The sequence below is a fragment of the Mustela nigripes genome, chromosome 18 (genome assembly GCF_022355385.1).
Source record: "Mustela nigripes isolate SB6536 chromosome 18, MUSNIG.SB6536, whole genome shotgun sequence".
In the NCBI taxonomy this organism is placed as follows: domain Eukaryota; kingdom Metazoa; phylum Chordata; class Mammalia; order Carnivora; family Mustelidae; genus Mustela; species Mustela nigripes.
In genome coordinates this window covers 224,854-230,446 of record NC_081574.1, presented here as the reverse complement: position 1 = coordinate 230,446, position 5,593 = coordinate 224,854, and the positions used below count along the sequence as shown (strand labels likewise).

The following is a 5,593-nucleotide window of genomic DNA, read 5'->3' as shown; positions in this document are numbered from 1 at the left end:
GTGACAGGTGTGAGCGCGGCCCCCGTTGTCTGGGCCGGCGGGGGCGGCGGGGGCGGCCTGGGGCGGCGCGGCCGGCGGGGGCGGGCGGCCTTGGGGCGGCGGGGGCGGCGGGGGCGGCGCGCGGCCGGGCTCTCGGAGTTTTAGGAAATAAACCAGGCAGAGTCACTTATCATGTGGTTTCACTTATTTGTGGAGCATAACAAATAGCGTGGAGGACAGGGGAGATGGAGAGGAGAAGGGAGTTGGGGGAAATTGGAAGGGGAGGTGAACCATGAGAGACTATGGACTCTGAAAAACAATCTGAGGGTCTTGAAGCGGCGGGGGTGGGAGGTCGGGGCACCAGGTGGTGGGTATTGGAGAGGGCACGGATTGCACGGAGCACTGGGTGTGGTGCAAAAACAATGATACTGTTGTGCTGAAAATAAATAAATCAATTAAAAAACAAAAACCAGGAGACGTGTTAAAGCGCAGCTCTCAGGGCGTGGGGCTGTTTCTGCGTTGGGTGTAGGGACCTCGCAGTGTTGCCGTGGGCGGCGGGTGGTTGGGCTCCACTGAGGTGCGGTGCGCCGAGTGGTAACGCACACCGGGGAGCGGAGTGGGGTTCGTGGCAGCAAGTTACTAGGAGGAAACGTGAGGGTTAGGGTTGGTGAGAAGAGTGACCTGATAGGTTTCTTGCTGAAGTCCGTCCGGGATTGTGGGTTCGTGCAGAGTAGGGACTGCCCGGATACTGTGGGGCCTGAGGACAGGCCCTCCGAAATGTACAGTGACATTGGTCGTTTTAAGTAAGAATTACTTAAGAGACAGGCCATGCCAGAAGGACACCCAGACTTTCCTCTTCCTCCCTGAGGCACGAAGTAAGTCCGCCATGTGGAAGGCTGGTGTACAAAGGAAGCGGATTCAGATTCTGAGCCAGCAGAGCCGTACACAGACTTGCTCAAACCGTGAACCTGGTTGATGGCCCCTCCACGCGCATTGTACATCTGCTTTGTGAAGAAGTCGCCTAAAGGAAAACCGACTTGTCCTTGAGATGCCCATCAATGCCCCCTGCGTTCCTTGAAGCTAACCCTAACCCTAAAACTCATGATTCCTGCCAGTATGTTAACCTGTGAGCTTTTGAGTTTTTACAAGATGTGAAAAGTTGATAATGCTCTGGAGTGCTTTCTCTGTTAAGAGCATGTTACCTGGGCACCTGGAGTGAAACTCTCTTTCTTCTCAGGTGTGTTTGCATCAGCATTTCCTGTTGTAGTCAGCAGGATTCAGAGCAACTCTGTGGGAAGAGCCGCGTGTTGTCTGGGAACTGGCCCTCGGTGCCTGCCCAGGACCGCTGTGCCCGTCCAGCTTCTCAGCACCTCAGGGGCGTGTCGCGTGAGTTCTCACTGATATCCCGACCTCCTCCACTTGCGGTGACGGGCTTGATGTGCATTCCAGTTGTTGAAGCCTGCTGGTAATGTTCGTTCTTTTTCTTTTCTTTCTTTTTTTTTTCTTCTAAGATTTACTTATTCATTTTAGAGAATGAAAGAGAGAGTGCGAGCAGGGGGTGAGGGAGACAGTCTCAAGCAGACTCCCATCTGAGCGCGGAGCCGAATGGGCAGATCCTTCCCTGAGATTGTGACCTGAGCTGGAGCCAAGAGTCAGATGCCCAACAGACTGAGTCCCCCAGATGCCACCCTGGTAATGTAATGTTCTTTAGGTGGGAATAACCTAGAGGGGTTGGAGTTACTGGGTTGTTTTAACTTCGCATTATACTAATTGATGTTATTGATAAAAGCCTTGAGTAAATTTTCTGGCTAGAAACATGAAAAACTGAATCGTTCACCTTGGAAGAGAGGGGACATTTGCTGCTTCTGGCCAAATAGCACTTTCAGGAGACCTCCCAGGAGATAGAGCTGGGAAGCCTTTTTTTTTTTTTTTAAAGATTTTATTTATTTATTTGACAGAGATCACAAGTAGGCAGAGAAGCAGGCAGAGAGAGAGGGGGAAGCAGGCTCCCCACCGAGTAGAGAGCCCGATGTGGGAGGAGCCGATCCCAGGACCCTGAGGTCATGACCTGAGCCAAAGGCAGAGGCTCAACCCACTGAGCCACCCAGGCTCCCACAGTTGGGAAGTCCTGATTGCTGAGGAAGCCCTGGCGCCCCTAGAGGTAGGCAGTACCAGAGGGTCTGACAGTCCTTAGTGTCAGATGAAGCTGTATGAGGAAACCCGGGAGTGTGGCCCTGCACCCTGAAGGCTCTGCCAGTGGGTGGGGTGGGCTAGACCTCCATGGGGCTGGGTGCCCCCCCCCCCGCGACTGGACTGGGTTTTTACTGTGCGTGGGCAGGTGAGGAAGGTGGGGTGAGGTTGGGACCTGGAGCTGGGCAATGTCTGGCCAAGCTGGGTGACAGGAGGACGTTGTTGGGGCATTCATGGCATCTGCCTTTTTCTAAGCCTTAACCTGCATAGTTGGGTCTCTCTCTCCTTAGGGCAGACCTGGAAAACATGGATTTCTCTGCAGGGTCGGGGCCTGCCCACTGACTGGGGAGCTGGCCAAATGCGGCACCTGGGAGCCCATGGTGTGGCCAGTCTGCAGGGTGAGTGACTGTCGCCAGTTGAGAGCTGCCGTGTCAGAAAGTTTCAGAGGACGGTTTCCTGCTACCTGGAGGTTATACGCACAGAGGTGGACTCTTAATGTGGTGGAAGTTTTTCAGTTTTGGCTGCTACATCTGCCTAAATTATGTTCCTGTATTAGAAAAATGCACATATTTCATGCAGTGAAATGCTGTAAATACATGCATTGCTTTTCTGCACAGGACTGTGTGGCTGCTGGGGTATTCTTCACCAAGACAGGAGATTGGATTCCTGGTAACCCCATGGGTACCCCTTCAGGGGAGGTGAGGATTGGCACCTCAGAAATACTTCAGAATGGGAGGGCTCCTGTCTGGGATGGTGTTGGGTTCCGGAGTGAATTATGGTGCCAGTAACCTGGAGGACTGGCCTGGCCCCACTGCCCTCACGTGGTGAAAGAGGAGCTGGACTCGGCCCCCGTGAGCCACAAACCACAGCACGGCCAGCCGCGTGGGTACAAGGCAGCGTGTGATAGCGGCCCACGAGGAGCAGGCAGTATCTGCCTCATGTTGTCAGTCATCAGGATCACTGAACGTATTTGCCTTAAGGGCAGAGCTGGAGGAATCTGGTGGGGGTGGTGCGGGATGTTCTGGGGACCCTCCAGACAGACCTCTGGGAGCCTTGGGTGTTGAAGGATCCCTGGGCCCTGGGGGCCATCGAGTTCAAGCTGCCAATGTTTGAAAGTATTTCGGGGAGAAACCACTCTTTTTTTTTAAAAGATTTTATTTATTTATATTTCTTTTCAGCATAACAGTATTCATTGTTTTTGCACCACACCCAGTGCTCCATGCAATTTGTGCCCTCTATAATACCCACCACCTCGTACCCCGAACTCCCACCCCCACCACTTCAAACCCCTCAGGTTGTTTCTCAGAGTCCATAGTCTCTCATGATTCACCTCCCCTTCCAATTTCCCCCAACTCCCTTCTCCTCTCCATCTCCCAATGTCCTCCATGCTATTTGTTATGCTCCACACATAAGTGAGACCATATGATAACTGACTCTCTCTGCTCGACGTATTTCACTCAGCATAATCTCTTCCAGTCCCGTCCATGTTGCTACAAAAGTTGGGGTTTCATCCTTTCTGATGGAGGCTAATACTCCAGTGTATATGGAGACACATCTTCCTTATCCATTCATCCGTTGAAGGGCATCTTGGTTCTTTCCACAGTTTGGCGACCGTGGCCATTGCTGCTATGAACACTGGGGTACAGATGGCCCTTCTTTTCACTCCATCTGTATCTTTGGGGTAAATACCCAGTAGTGCAATTGCAGGGTCATAGGGAAGCTCTATTTTTAATTTCTTGAGGAATCTCCACATTGTTCTCCAAAGAGGCTGCACCAACTTGCATTCCCACCAACAGTGGAAGAGGGTTCCCCTTTCTGCACATCCTCTCCAACAAATGTTGTTTCCTGTCTTGTTAATTTTGGCCATTCTAACTGCTGTAAGGTGGTATCTCAATGTGGTTTTAATTTGAAGGGGAGAAACCACTCTTGACTGTGGTGATATGTAGGTTTGGGAGCCAAAGCTGAGCCCCAGAGCCCACAAGGTTGCCAACAGACAAAAGTTAGGTAACAAGGAGGGGGCACCAGGCACCCACAGGCTGAGCCCAATTGTCAGGGACCTACTGGGTATGCATCACCGGAGGCTGGCTGAGAGGGGTCTGACCAGGCAGCCCAGGCCTGAGGGAGCACAAGGAACTGAAAAGGCAGGTAGGAGGGAAGGCGATCTTGGGCCCCGGGGCAGGCTTCAGATGGACCCCTCTGACCTCAGCACAGACCCCAGGGAGCTCTGTTCGAGAAGCTCAGGGACTCAAGAAGCCCCTAGTTTCAAAAGGGATCTGTTTGTATCCAGTCTGAAGCTGCTGCCTTTGAAAGAATTTCAGGGTGTAACCGCCCTCTGCCCTGGGGTGGTGCAGTGTGGGGCACTGGCCTGAGCCCAGTGTTCCACGAGGAGCCAACAAGGTTGTGGGGGTGGGTAGGTGAATGACGAGGGCTGACTGCACACTCAAAGGCTGCTCAGGCCGAGGGGAGGCCTGGACTTGGAACAGGAAACTGTACGTAGAACTCTGGCCCCAGAACATGCTTTGGACCTCAGTAGGCCACCATGGGCCCAATTGGCAAGGTGTCTTGGCAACTAGCAAACGCGCATGCACAGTTGGAGGCCAGTGGTGGGGGCTGACTGCACAGATGTGGCTGCCGTGGGCCCAGGATGGCCTGGATCTTGAGAAACAGCCATGAGTAGCGCCTAGGTGTGGCTGCAAGCTCCTGGTGGGCTGTGGCATCTGCAGAAGCCAAGCTCTGTTCTACACAACTGCACGTACCACCCCTGAAGGCCGAGCTGGAGCAGTCGGGGCTGCCTTTATAGAGAGAGACTGGGGGATGCTCAGGCTGCCTTCCAGAGAGGCACTTCATCTTTGCTGGAGAAACCTGGGACCCCTCAAGCAGCCAGTCCACCTGGGGAGGGGCAACCTGCCACTTGAGACTGTTTTCATGTGGGCTCCCGATGCCATTCTGATGCTCTGGAGTCGACCTGGAGCCCCATAGGACAGGGTGGGCTGGTGGGCTGGCACGGTGCAGGTCAGGGTGCCAGGGTCCTGGAGCAGGGCAGTTGTAGGAAGAGGCCGTGCCCCAGGTGTATCTACTCTGTGGGTCCCTGAAGTCAGTCTCAGTGAAAGTCTTGGCTGACACAGAGGTGCACATTGCCACTGGAGGCCGAGCTGGAAGCAGTGGCACACCCTTGTCAGCTCTGGTCTGGAGGCAGCACGGCTGGTTCATCTTTTACAAAAGATGCCAGAGCCCGGATTGCTGGTAAAGCCGGCGACCCCGTCAGGTAGGCGGGCAGGCTCGATGGGGACTCAGTGCTCCCACTCTGTTTTTGGGTGCCTGGGAGGCTCGGTGGGTTAAGCCTCTGCCTTCGGCTCAGGTCATGATCCCAGGGTCCTGGGATCGAGCCCCACATCGGGCTCTCTGCTCTGCAGGGAGCCTGCTT

General features: G+C 54.2%; 1 long non-coding RNA gene across 4 annotated transcripts in view; it reads left to right on the top strand.

The window, feature by feature from the left end:
- Nucleotides 1–2,785, top strand: part of LOC132006560 (uncharacterized) — a 5,992-nt gene extending 3,207 nt beyond the window's left edge. The window contains exons 2-5 of one of the 4 annotated variants that reach the window (XR_009401138.1): nucleotides 848–1,093; nucleotides 1,217–1,365; nucleotides 1,510–1,671; nucleotides 2,460–2,785. This is a non-coding gene — a long non-coding RNA (uncharacterized LOC132006560). Of the gene's footprint in view, nucleotides 1–847; nucleotides 1,106–1,216; nucleotides 1,366–1,490; nucleotides 1,672–2,459 lie in introns of all 4 variants that reach the window. The other 3 variants (XR_009401139.1, XR_009401140.1, XR_009401141.1) reach the window with 3 other exon arrangements.
- The last annotated feature ends 2,808 nt before the right edge of the window (nucleotides 2,786–5,593 follow it).